This window comes from Cetorhinus maximus, chromosome 10, assembly GCF_964194155.1.
Source record: "Cetorhinus maximus chromosome 10, sCetMax3.hap1.1, whole genome shotgun sequence".
NCBI lineage: Eukaryota > Metazoa > Chordata > Chondrichthyes > Lamniformes > Cetorhinidae > Cetorhinus > Cetorhinus maximus.
In genome coordinates this window covers 79,844,649-79,859,261 of record NC_135888.1, presented here as the reverse complement: position 1 = coordinate 79,859,261, position 14,613 = coordinate 79,844,649, and the positions used below count along the sequence as shown (strand labels likewise).

General features: G+C 41.0%; 1 protein-coding gene across 3 annotated transcripts in view; it reads right to left on the bottom strand.

Moving 5' to 3' along the window:
- LOC144685790 (matrin-3-like) overlaps positions 1-11,946 on the bottom strand; it is a 67,554-nt gene extending 55,608 nt beyond the window's left edge. For all 3 annotated transcript variants that reach the window (XM_078550667.1, XM_078550668.1, XM_078550669.1), the window contains exon 1: positions 11,872-11,946. The gene's annotated coding sequence lies outside the window, so the exon portion shown is untranslated. The remainder of the gene's footprint in view (positions 1-11,871) is intronic.
- Positions 11,947-14,613: the final 2,667 nt, after the last annotated feature.

Below are 14,613 nucleotides of genomic sequence, written 5' to 3'. Positions count from 1 at the left end.
CACTTAAGGTGCAGATCCAGGTGCCTTTTAAATGAGTTGAGGGTTTCTGCCTCTACCAACAAACCAGGCAGTGAATTCCAAACACCCACCACCCTCTGGGTGAAGGGGCTTTTCCTCATGTCCCCTCTAATCCTTCTACCAATCACCTTAAATCTGTGCCCCCTGGTAATTGACCTCTCTACTGGAGAAACAGGAAAGTCCTGTCTACTTGATCTAGGTTCCTCAATTTTGTACACCTCAATCAGGTCACCCCACAGCCTCCTCAGTTCCAAGGAAAACAACCCCAGCCTATCCAATCTTTCCTCATAGCTGCAATTTTCAAGCCCCGGAAACATTCTTGTAAATCTCCTCTGTACTCTCTCCAGAACAATTATGTCATTCCTGTAACACAAAATTCCAGTTGTGGTCTAATCAGCATTTTATACAATTCCATCATTACATCCATGCTTTTGTATTCTACACCTTGTCCAATAAAGGAAAGCATTCCATATGCTTTCTTCACAATCTTATCCAACTGTCCTGCCACCTTCAGGAACCTGTGGATATATACACCAAGGTCCCTCACTTCCTCTACCCCTTCCAATATCCTCACATTTATTATGTATTCCCTAGCTTTGATTGCCTTCCCCAAATGCATTACTTCACACTTCTCTGGATTGAATTCCATCCGCCACTTTCTCACCCACTCGACCAAACCATTGGTATAATTCTGGAGACAACAGCTATCCTTTTCACTATCAACTACATGGCCAATTTTTGTGTCATCTCCAAAATTCCCAATCATGCCACCCCACATTTAAGTCCAAATCATTAATATATACAATAAACAGCAAGGGACCTAACAAAGACCTGTGGAGCACCACTGGAAACCGTTTTCCATTCACAAAAACATCCATCAACCATTACCCTTTGTTTCGTGTCGCCAGCCAATCTTGAAACCAACTCGCTACATTCCCCTGTATCCCATGGGCTTTTACTTTTCTGACCAGTCTGCCATGTAGGACCTTGTCAAATGCCTTACTGAAATCTATGTAGACAACATCCACTGCACTACTCTCATCAATCCTCCTCATTACTTCCTCAAAAACATTGATTAAATTAGTAAAACAAAAAAAAAAGGAAGACACAACCTTCCCCTAACAAAACCATGCTGACTATCCCTGACTGACCTGTTCCTTTCTAAGTGACAATTTATCCTGGCTCTCAGAACTTGATTCTAATAATTTGCCCACCACCAAAGTCAGACTGACTGGCCTATAATTGTTTAATCTATCCTTTGCACCCTTTTTTAAAACAATGGTACAATGTTCACAGTCCTCCAATCCTCTGGTACCTCACCTGTATCTAGTGAGGATTGGAAAAGGGTCCTCAGAGCATCCACTATTTCCTCCCTGGCTTCCTTAAGCAGCCTCGGATACAATGCATCCAGCCCTGGTGACTTATCCACCTTCCAGGATGTCAGTCCCTCCAGTACATCCTCTCTCACTATGCTTATTGTATCTAATATTTCACATTCCTCCTCTTTAACTAGAATATCAGCTTCATCCCTCCTTAGTGAAGACAGAGACAAAGTACTCATTGAGAACCATGTCCACTTCTTCAGCATCAGAGTACAAGTTATCATATACATCTCTGATCGTTCTTACCCTTTCCTTAGTTATTCTCTTGCTCTTAATGTACTGGTAAAACATTTTTTGGGTTTTCTTTGATTTTACCTGCCAATACTTTTTCATATCCTCTCTTTGCTTTCCTAATTACCTTTTTTACATCACTCCTGTGCTTACTATACTCTTCTCTGCTTTCTACAGTGTTACGTTTTGTGTGACTATCATATGCTCTCTTTTTCTGCTTTATCTTACCTTGTGTTTATGGCAACATGTATACACTGCGCCCGCAGAATCTCGCTTTTGAATGCCTCTCAATGGTCTCTCACTGATTTTCCTTCAAGTAGCTGTAGCCAGTCCACTTACACCTGATCATCCCCCAGCTTTGTAAAATTTGTCTTTCCCCAATTTACAGCTTTTAGTCCTGTTCTATCTTTATCCTTTTCCATAGTTATATTAAATCTAAGTGTATTATAAACACTATTGTCGGGGAAGGAAACAGTTAACTCAAAGATTTCAATTGCTAATTATCAGTTAACAACCTAAGTACCCACTTGGATGTATAAAAGAGGTAATAGGTAAGACAAGTTCTCTCCGAAGAGAGTTTTATGCACCAGAAATAAAACACTATCTGAAGGAGTCTGTCTTGGTCTCGATCTTTATTGCCAAACAGCTACTAAAGCTTAAAAACCATCTCCAAAATGGTCACCCACTGCTACTTCATTCACTTACTTAGCTTCATTTCCTAATACTAAATCTAGAATCGCACTCCCTCTCATTGGGCTTGTTATGTGCTGGCTAAAAAAGTTCGCTCGAATACAGTTCAAGAATTTTGTGTCCTCTGTGCCTATCCCAGTTGATTTTAGGTTAGTTGATGCCCCCAACTATTATTGCCCTATATCTTTGCACTCAGAAATATGCCTGCAGATTTGCTCTTTTATTTCCCCCTCACTATTCCAAGGTCTATATTATGCTCCTAGTAGCGTGGCTGCTCCCTTTTCATCCCTGAGCTCAACCCATATGGCCTCATTTAATGATTCATTCAGTATGTCATCCCGCCTCACAGCTGCAATTGATTTTTTAACCAATAATGCTACACCCCCACCTTTTTTGGCCCTCTCCCTAAAAATTATATATCCAGGGATGTGAGCTGCCATTTTTGCCCCTCCTTAAGCCAAGTTTCCGTTATAGCAATGATATCATGCTGCAACATGTCTATCTGTGCCCTCAGCTCATTGGCTTTGTTTGCTAGACTCCTTGCATTTAAATAAATACCTTTTAACATTGACAAATTCCTGTGCTGTAAATCTTTTATTCTTCTGTCTTTCAGTCACCCGCTAAATTTCTGTCTCCTGCTCCCTGCTCTGAATTTGTCCTATTCAAATATACCCGCAGGTTCCCATCCCCCTGCCAATCTAGTTTAAACCCTCCCCAACAACACTAGCAAATCTCCCTACAAGGACATTCATCCCAGTCCTATTCAGATGTAGACCGTCCGGCTTATACAGATCCCACCTTCCCCAGAACTAGTCCCAATGCCCCAGAAATCTGAAGCCCTCCCTCCTGCACCATCTCTCCAGCCACGCATTCATCTGGTGCTTTCCCCTATTTCCATGCTCACTATCACAAGGCCTTGGAAGTAATCCGGAGATTACTGCCTTTGAGGTCCTGCTTGCTAATCACTTTCCTAACTCTCTGAATTCGGCCTGCAGGACCCCATCTTTTTTCTACCTATATCATTGGCACCAATGTGAACCACAACCTCTGGCAGTGCACCCTCACCCTCTCGAATTGTCTGAAGCCACTCAGTGATATCCATTACCCTTACACCAGAGAGGCAACACACCTGTCCTGGAATCACGTCTGCAACCACAGAAGCACCTGTCCATTCCCCTAACTACGGAATCCCCTACCACTATTGCTCTTCTCTCTTTTCTCCTCCCTTCCCGCACAACTGAGCCACCCATGGTGCTCTGGTCATGAATCTTGCTGCTCTCTTCAGAGGAACCCTCTCCCCCATTGGTACTCAGAGCTGAGTACCTGTTAGAAAGGGGTCTGCTGCACTACCTGGCTTGCCTTTCTTGTCTGTCCAATCCTTCTCTACCTGCTCTTTCATAAGCTGTGGGATGATTACCTTCTGAAACATGCCACCGCCATAGCTCTCATCCTTGTGAATGCTCCTCAATAACTCCAGCTGCTCAAGTTCCAAGAATCGGCGCTCGAGTTTTTTTCCATTCGGTGGCATTTTCTGTACATGTAGTTGTCCAGGACATGGGTAGCATCCTGGAGTCCCCACATGGTACAGGATGTACACTCGACAGGTATAAGCAGCCCTGCCATGCCTCAAATTATTTACTTACCGTACCAAAATTGGAATTTAAGTAAACACAATAAAATGTTAATTAACTCTCATTCTGACCTTGAGCTAGTTATTTTTAAAACCCCAACTCTTGCCCTGTCTTCGCAAGAATATCAAAGATCTCTGGATACTAAGAGCAAGCAAAAATTGTGGATGGAATTATAAAAGTAGTCAGTGCCTAGAACTAAATTCTACAACGTATTTTGTATCAAAAGTTGGAGCATAAAATTTCTCTTTAGTTATGAATTTAACCTAGGATATTGTGCTATCGTAACCCATGCTCAGCTACATACAGTCTGTGACATGTCAAGGAAACTATGGGTAAATGGGTCTATGTACCAGTTACAAAGCAATGTACAATCCTGGCTTTAAATCGACTTGTTTTCATATCTGTCAATTGTAATTTGTAATGAAGCACAAGGTATTCCCTCTGATTTTCCTTCCTAGCCAAAGCAAAGCAGATTGTTTCTGCTTGGCAGTATGACTGAAAGTAGAAGGCACAAAGGTTACAAATTCTTTTATCTGTGCTTAGGTGGAGTAACCCAATTTCCATTAGACTAATCTAATCAAAATTGTACTGTTTTGAATATCCAATTTAGTGTTAAACATTTTAACATGCTTTAGAAAAAAATACAATTTTCATAATAATGTTGGAAGAATGAGGAAATTCAACAGAAACTAAATAGTACAATTTTAAATGGGGTTTCAGAATCTGGGGTTTTCACACAAAGATGCAAAGGTGACAGGACAAGTTAAAAAGGCTATTGAAAACACGCAAGGGGTCAGTGTCTCTTTATAAATAGAAGCATAGAATACAAAAAAAATGTCATGCTAAGCATTTATAAATTCCTGATTCAGTCTCAGCTGAATTTTGTTCTAGACACAACATTTTTGAACATCTTGGAGGGGGTGCAGCACAAATTCACCAAAATGATACTGGGCTGAAGGGTTAAATTAGAAGGACAGATTGCATAAACTCAGCTTGTGTTACTTTGAACAATAAAAGGTAGTCCAATTGAGGTATTAAAGATGAGCAAAGGAGTTGATGAGGAACTATTTTATCTGGTAGGGGAGTCTAGAACAACAGGCCATCACCTTAAAATTATAGCTAGGCCATTCAGGGATGATAACAAAATGCACTTCTTCGCACAAGCTGGGACTTTTTCCTCAAAAAGATTGTTGAGGCTAGGCCAACTAAAATTTTAAAACTGGTAATATCTTTGTCTAACAAAAATTTTAAGAATTACAGAACTAAGGCGGGTGGATGGAGTTAGATCAACATGATCTAACAGAATGGCAGTAGAGGTTCAAGGGACTGAATGGCCTTCTCCTGTTCCTAGAAAGCAGCACAGAGAATTACTAGATTGATAGGCTGGATGAGGGACTTCAGTTTTACGGAGAGACGAGGGAAATTAGAGAAAAGAATTGTTCTCTTACAGCAGAGAAGGTTGAGGAGAGATTTGACAAAGGTGTTCAAGATTGACAGGGGAAAACATTTTTCACTGGTAGGAGGATCAGTAGCCAAAGGCATTTAAGGGAATTGGTAAAAGGACCAGAGGGGAGGTGAATTTTTATTTCCCTCAGCAAGTTGTCATGAAATGGAAAGCATTACCTGAAATGGTGGTGGAAGCATTCCTTCAAAAAGGAATTGGGTAAACGAGGGGAAATAATTGCAGAACTATGGAGAAAGACCAGGGAAGTGAAACAAATTGGTTAGCAGCACAGGCATGCTGGGCCAAATGGCCTCCTCTGATGCTGCATGATTCTGTGAAATGAGGATTCTTACCTCTTTTAAACCTCTTTGCTTTGAGGTTTCATGCCTCCTTCGCCTACCTGGGGGTCTAACTTTCATTGCTTTGAAATATTCCCAATGATACATGAACAATACCCAATTCAGAAACCTAATGTTTTTATAGAAAGCAACTGTCATACAGGGCAAGAATATTGTAAGCTACCTGCATACCAGAAGTGTAGTTTATCAAATTTACTGATCGTTAAAGTGAATTTATGAATGCTGGGTTAGCCATTATTTTAAAAGAAAAGCTAAACTGTGCTAAAATGTGTAATTTTATTGGTCAATGTGATTAAACTCTCTCTTAGTTATCAGAATTCCTAGCTGGATTTTTTCTTTTACCAGTCCCAGGGACACCAGAGTCTTTGCTGTACATAAAACTCTGCATTCAAACTCAAAGAACAGCAAAATATATGATCGGACAGAAAATTTATGAATCTATTAACAAAAGTCTATCCCCACCATTACAATGTAGTGTAAGCATGAGCAAGAATGGCGGAATGTGTAGAATTGAGCAAATTTACAAATCATGCAAGAAACTTTATATGGAGAACTCCAAAGCTTGAATTTCTTTCCCCCTCAGCTTGGCATTACACTATCTTAATTTCTCTCTATCTTAATTTCCTCACATACATTAATCTTTCATCCTCTCTTCTCATGGTAAATTTTTGTCTCCCTTGCATTTTGTACTTCCATTATCATATCCAAATGTTAAAATCAATCCTTCACTGCCAAGGTCCTCTCCAGCAGCCTCAATTTGATTGCATTCAAAATCATCATCTTGTATCAACCATGGCTTCAATTTTTCTGAATTGTCAATCTCTCCACAGTTCCTCAATTCTTTTACTCTTCCAATAATTTTTTCCACAGTTGATTAACTCTTCCATTTCAGTTGTTCATTTGCGTGCCTCCTTTTGATTTTAGTACTGGCCAGTTCAATGCCTACTTGTGTATGGAACTTACTTTTCCAGCCCCTACATTTTCTAATCCCTCTGCTTTTACCGATTTCTTCTCCCTTATCTCTGGACGATACTGACTTGCTGGGGTATATTCCCATGAGTACTTGCTGCTCCTCAGTACCTCACCCAAATGGCAAATTATTCTTGCGAGACATGGAGAGCATCGAGAGGTAATCTGACTGGATAGCAGCAAAGACAAGCCTTTTCCTTACCAAGTATCCATCTACTTGAAGTTGAAACCTTTCCTAGAGTGCTGTCTCATTAGACTGAAGCAACGAGGCTGATTGTGGTGTTCCAGCTGATAGGAATCATCTCACCACAGGCCAGGAATACAAACCTAGCACCGTCTGATCTGTGTGGCCTACTCCTTACTACAAGTATGGACTACTTACTCTACCCAGTCTCATCCACCCTCTGCCTGCCCCTATAACTCTCCCTTGTTGATCAAAAATCTAACTCAGCTTTGAACATATTTAATGACCCAGCCTCCACTGCTCACTGTGAAAGAGAATTCCAAACACTAATGACCCTCAGAGAAGAAATTGCACCTGGCCTCTGTCTTGAATGAGAGAATCCTTATTCCGAAACTGTGCCCCCTAGATCTAGACTCTTCCACGAGGGGAAACATCCTCCCAGCATCTACCTTGTCAAGCTCCCTAAGAATCTTATATATTTCAATAAGATCACTTCTCTCATTCTTCTAAACTCCAATGAGTACAGGCAAAATCTGCTCAACCTTTCCTCATAAGACGACCCCTTCATCCCTGGAATCAGCCTAGTGAACCTTCTCTGAACTTCTTCCAAAGCAAGTATACCCCTCCTTAAATAAGGAGACCAAAACTGTACACAGTACTCTAGATGCAGTCTCACCAAGATTTCCATATTTTTACACTTCACCCCCTTTGCAATAAAGGCCAACATTCCACTTGCCTTCCTAACTACTTGTTTTACCTTCTTGCTAACCTTTGTGATTCATGTGTAGATACCCAGATCCGTCTGTACTGCAGCATTCTGCAGTCTCTCTCCACTTAATATTCTGCTTTTCTATTCTTCCTACTAAAGTGGACAATTTCACATTATACTCCATCTGCCAACTTCTTTTGCCAACTCACTATACCTATCTGTATCCCTTTGCAGACACTTTGTATCCTCCTCACAAGTTGCTTTCCTACCTTTGTATTGCCAGCAAGTTTGGCTATAATCTCTTCATTCAATTAATACAGGCTATAAATAGTTGAGGCCCCAGCACTGATCCTTGCCAGTTTGCCATCCTGAAAATGATACATTTATCCTAACTCTGTTTCCTATTAGTAAGCCAATCCTCGATCCAAGTTAATACATTACTCGCAACACTATGAGTTCTTATACTGTGTAGTAGCCTTTTACGTGGCATCTTATTGAATGCCTTTTGGAAATCCAAATACAGTGGTTCCCCATTATCCACCCTGCTTGTTACATCTTCAAAGAGCTAAAACCATGTTGGTACTGCCTGATTGGTATTACCATTTTCTAAATGTCCTGTTGCTACCTCCTTAATAATTGATTTCCAATGACAGATGTTAGAATAACTGGCCTATAATTTCCTGCTTCTGTCTCCCTTCTTTCTTGAATAGTGGTGTTACATTTGCAGTTTTTCAATCTGCTGGGACCTTTCCAGAATCTAGGGAATTTTGGAAGATTAGAACAAATGCATCCACTCTCTCTGCAGCCACTTACTTTAAGATCATAGTATTCAGACCATCAAGCCCAGAGTGCTTATCAGTCTTTAGTCCCATTAGTTCCTCTGTACTTTTTTTCTAGTGATCGTGATTATTTAAAGTTCCCCACTCCTTTTTGCCCCTTCTTTACTACTATTCTTGGGATGCTTGTCGTCTACTGTGAAGGCAGATACAAAATACTTGTTCAAAATTTCTGCCATTTCCTTGTTTCCTATTATTAATTCCCCAGTCTCATCTTCTAAGGGACTTATGCTTTCTTTAGCTACTTTTCCTTTTTATATACCAGTAGAAACTTTAACTATCTTTTATATTTCTTGCCAGTTTTCTCTTATACTCTTAATTTTTCAGTTATCCTTTGCTGGTTTTTAAAATTTTCCCAATTTACTGGGCAGCCACTTATCTGTGCAGCATTGTACATCTTTTCCTTTAGTTTGATACCATCCTTCAATCCTTAAGTTAGCCACAGTTGCACATCCTTCTTGTATTGTCTTTCTTTCCTCAATGGAATATATCTTTGTTGAGAGTCATGAAATATCTCCTTAAATGACTGCCACTGCTTCTCTACCATCTTACTTTTTCATCTATTTTCCCAATCCATTTTAGACAACACTGTCTTTATACCCTCATAATTGCCTTTATTTAAGTTTAAGACACTAGTTTCAGATCCAAATTTCTCACCCTCAAACTGAATGTGAAATTCTATCTTGTCTGACGTATAGGATCCTTTATTATGAGGTCATTAATGAATCCAGTCTCATTACTAGGTCTAAAATAGCCTGTTCCCTGGTTGGTCCAGAATGTATTGCTCTAAGAAACTCTCCCGAATACACTATGAACTCATCCTCCAGTCTACCTTTGCCAATCTGATTTGTTCAAACCTATATAAAGACTACAATTTATACAATTATTGCAGAACCTTCCTTACAAGCTAACATTATTTCTTGATTTATTATCTGTCGTGCAGTTTAGCTGCTACTTCTCTCTCATTTTCCCACCTCTCTTTACAAATTTAGGCCTGGAGGTTCTAGCCTACAAATAACAGCCAGATCTTTTAGGAAATGCTTTTACATGCAAAGGCTAGTAGAAATTTGCAATTCCCTTCTGCAAATGGCAGTTGATGCCAAGAAAAATGGGGAAAATTTTGGTATATGAGTTACATAACAGATGAGTCATGATCTTCATGGAGGGCTGAATAGGCTCAAGAGCCGACTCATATTGCTGTTTCTTCTCTCTCCCTATTTCTTAATTGCTTCTCATTCCAAAGCTTGCAATAATTTCTTACTCATCTCTGTCCCATTTGCTTCTTACATGTTCTTATTCCTCTAGCTTCCCAACCTTTGAGGTTATCTTTCAGTCCATGCATGCCCCACCTCCATGCGTTATATGCCAGGTCCTTTCTTTTTAAGAAAAGGCATTTTTATTGTCTTTTGATTAATTGCCTCTTTTCTATCCCCTTCCTACTTTCTTTCTTATCCACCTCCCATCTCTATTTGCCTTCCCGCATCCTTTATCTCACTTCACAAAGGTAAATCAGTGAGCTGGTTAGGAGATTGTCTTCTGCTACCTAACCAAAGTGTAGCAATAATGCATGTGTACTCAAATTGGAAGGAAGTAACTCGGGGTGTCCAACAAGGATTTTGTGCTGAAGTCTAAATTATTCACTAGATTTATAAATTACTCATAACACAATAGAGTCATATATCCAAGTTTTCCCATGATACAATGATTGGTGGTACAGTTAGTGTAAGCACAAGCAGGTTACAAAGGGACATTAAGTGAGTGGACAAAACTGGGAAGGTTGATATCAATGCATGCATGATGTTTTCCATTTTGAACCAAAAATGTATAGATTCAAGTATTATTTAAATGGTGAAAAGTTAGGAATAGTGGAGCTCCAAAGAGATTTAAGGGTCCATGTATATAGATCACTAAAATATCAGACTAAGGTGCCAACGGAACAAAAGCTTCGATAACTAGGAGGCTAGAATATAAAAAAGGGAGAAAATTTTGCTACAACTATACAAAGCGCAAATTAGACCTCATCTGGATTAGTGTACAATTATAGGGAGCTGGAGTGGCTCAGTGCGTAGCTCTCTTGCCTGAGCCAGAAGAACCCGAGTTCAAATCCCACTCCAGGAACTACGAAAGAACCCAGTCACTGATGCATGCCCACAAATGTGTGTCAATGGTAAATGAGGGGGGTTAACCACGGGAAGGGCACCTGGCCACAAAAAAAAATTCACCCACCAAATCAAAAAATGAGGGTTGATATGAAGGTGACCAACCACATAACATGGGGAAACGCTGAAAGCAACCAATTTATACGGTCCTGGCCACCAGAGGGAAGTGGCATTGAAAGGAATACAGATTCACCAGAATGTTACCAAGGATCCATGGATTAGATTAGATAGTTATATATATTTTTATATAAACTAGCTGTGTCTTTTCTGCAATATAGAACATTAAAAGGTCATTTGATTCAGGTTAAGATTTTTGAAAGGAATTGACAGAGTGGGGGATTTTTAGACAACAGGGTAAAGTATTAAATCAGAGCCCAACGATTCAGGGGATAAGTTAGAAAGCACTTCCTGACACAAAGGAGATAGAAGTGTATGGAACTCTCTCCCACAAATAGTAGATTCTAGCCTAATTAATAATTTAAAATATGAGACCGCTAATATTTTGCTAGCCAAGAGCATAAATGGATTTTGCTAGCCAAGAGCATAAATGGATCTGAAAACGGCGGGGGGGGTCAAAATGCAGGTTAGCCAAGGTCTTAATTAATATGCTCGAATAGCTGAATGGCCTACTCCTTCCTGATCCAATCACCCTCCTTCTCCACCACATTTTCTCTGCCTTTATTTCTCCGTCTCCATACCTCCCCATATCGCCCTTATTCTTGGACTAATTGCCGTTCATAAGATTCCCTCCTTAGCTTCTTTTCCCTGCTGTTTCTCTCACCCGTGCTTTTACTCCTCTGATGCTGTTCCAGTCCCATCCGTTTATTCTCCCTCCATTAGTCCCTTACTCCTTCCTTCTACGCCTTTTATTCCCTTCACGTTCGCCTTCCCCCTCCTCCCTTCCAATGTTTTTTTTCTGGGGTATTAATATCCTTTATTTTGTCGGGGTCCCTCTATTTCACTCTAACACCCGTCCTGCCGCCAGTTATGTTATTATCTCTACGGGTTTTATTTGGGGCAATTTTTTCTCCACTTCAACACAAAATGGCGCCGACTCCGACGGCGAAAATAACAAACCACCCCCAGTCCAGAGACAGCCGGACATTGCGGCTCCGTCCCCTTATAGGAGCATCAACCCAGCCGAAAGTATTTCTATCCCTCCTATATTCATCCCCATTCCCACTAGAGTCGGCTTAGCAGCCCTTTTACCCTCACTTTCTGCTCTATCTCATTTCGCCATTCTCCTCCCGCTTTCTTACCTCGAGCAGCGCGTCTTCACGACCAAACGGTGTGCGCACGCGCAGCCCGCTTCGACCCGCCGCTGCGCCTGCGCCCCTCGCTCAAGCCCGGCTCCCGGCACAGCACGGTGCTGCGCATGCGTTTCGCGCCCACTCCCTAACATGGCCTGCCCTGATCGGACGAACTAAGCATGCGCTTCTCCGGCAGGGCAGATTTTTTTTTTCTGCTTCCCATCCGCGCTCTCATTTGGAGCCTATTTGGGTTGATTTTTGTTGCCGGGCATTTCAGATACTTTCACAAATTGCAGGCTCCAAAACAGATTTTATTGTTAACCTTACAAGATTTGATCAAAAAAAGGTTGCTGCGATTCATTAGAGTTACAATTTTATGTGTTTTTTTTACACTTTATTTAGTATGCATAGGATTTAAAAATATAATTGCTTTTATCACCCCAACAACCCCTTGATTAATATTTTAAAGGTTTTTTTTGTTGGCATTATGCTTTCTCCTAATTTCAGTTTCACTAAAGCCCAATAACCATCCATTCCCGAGGGAATACTGTAAAGCTTCATGCTGTGTACAAGAGCAGAGAATTTTCCCAGTATTCTGGTCAATTTTTCTAACAAAAAAACTTAATTGTTAAAGTAACATTACAAATGTTCTGCTCGAGTCAGTCACGTTAAAACTGAATATAACATAACAATCAAGAAAGAATACTTATAAAAATAAAGATTTTCACAAAAAACATTAACTGGCATAGGCCATTTGACCTTCAAGCCAGCTTCACCAATCAATATAATCATGGTTGATCTACATCAACTTTACCTTCCTCCATTATCCCACATCCCTTAATTCCCTTAGTAACCAAATACCTATTGATTTTAAAAGTGAATATGTTCAGCAACTTTGTAGTGCATTATCTGAGAAATAGCTTAAAATCAATTCGCATACAATGAATTTATTTTAAATGAATTGAAATGAGAAATGTGACAGCTGTTTTGCAGTGAGCAAAATCCCATAAGCAGTAGTGAGATGACTGATCAGTTGATCTGCTTTTGGTTGAAGGAGGAATGCTGGACTGGACAAGTCCCTGGTATTCTTCAAATCTTTTGATTTATTCATTCATGGAATGTGGGCATCACTGACAAGGCCAACACTGATCGCCCATTCCTAATTGATTTGAGGTGGTATTGAGCCACCTTCCTGAACTGCTGCAGTCCATGTGGTGAAGGTGCTCCCACAGAGTTGTTAGGTTCTGAGTTCCAGGCTTTTGAACCAACAATGATGAAGGAACAGCAATGTATTTCCAAGTCAGGACGGTGTCCGACTTGAGGGGAACTTGCAAGTGGTGGTGTTTCCAAGCTGCTCTTGTGTTTCTAGGTGCAAGGTTTGTGGGTTTGGGTGATTCCGTTCAAGGGGCCTTGGTGAGTTGCTGCAGTGCATCTTGCTGATGGTACACACTGTTTGCAATGTGCACTGGTGGTGGTGAGAGTGAATGTTTAATGTAATGGATGGAGTGCTGATCAAACAAAATGCTTTGCCCAGGATGGTGTCGAACTTTGAGTATTGTTGGAGCTGCATTTATCTAGGCAACTGCAGAGTATTCCATCACACTCGTGACTTGTGATGTGTAAGTAGTGGAAAAGCTTTGGGGAACCAGGAGGTGAGTCACTCACCACAGATCTGAACTGCTGACATTAGCTGATATTGATTAAGGTTCTCTCCCCTCAGGTACTGTCCCACTCTACCCAAAAGAAGAATCCTTGATCCCTCCATCCTTGCAAACTACCAACCTCTCTTTCCTCCCCAAAGTCCCCAAATGTGTTCTCTCCTGGCAAATCTTTCTCATCTTTCCCTGAACTCCAGGTTTGGATCCCTTCCACCCCTGCCACAGTACCAAAACAGCTCTTACCCAAGTCACAACTAACATTCTATGTGACTGTGTCAAAGAAAAACTATTCTTTCTTTCTCATCCTTCTTGACCTTTCTGCAGCCTTTGAATTTGTTGACCACACCCTCCCCCTCCAATACCTCCCCACCGTCGTCCAGCTGGGCGTGAACACACTCACCTAGTTCCAGTTTACCTACCAGAGAAATGACGCACAATGGCATCACTTCCCATGACCACACTATTACTTCTGGTGTCCCTCAGAGTTCTATCCTTGGCCTCCTCCTAAATCTCATCTGCATGCTGCCCCTCAGCAACATCGTGCAAAAGCACAGCATTACTATTCACATGGATGCTGATGCCACCCATCTGTACCCTGTCACCATCTCTCTAAATTGTCAGACTGCTTGTCTGACATTCAGTGCTCAAGCAGAAATTTCCTCCAACTAAGTATTAAGAAAATTGAAGCCATTTTCTTCAGTCCCTGCCAAAAGCTTCATTCCCTCACCACTGACTCCAGCCCTCTCCCTGCTAACTGTCTGAAGCTGAATTAAACAGTTTACAACTTTGGTGTCATATTTGACCCTGAGATGCATTTCCACCCCATGACTAAGACCCCCATATTTTCACCTCGACAATATTGCCCAATTCTTCTCCTGCTCCAGCTCGTTTCTGCTAAGCTGTCATTCAAGCCTCTGCCACCTCCAGGCTTAACTATTCCAATGCACTCCTGGCCAGCCTCCCACTTTCTACATTCGATAAATTAGGACTCACTCAAAACTCTGCTGCCTGTGTCCTTTCTCACACCTAGTCACATTCACACATCAACCCTGTGCTCACTGACCTACATTGGCTCCTGGTTAAATAATGCCTT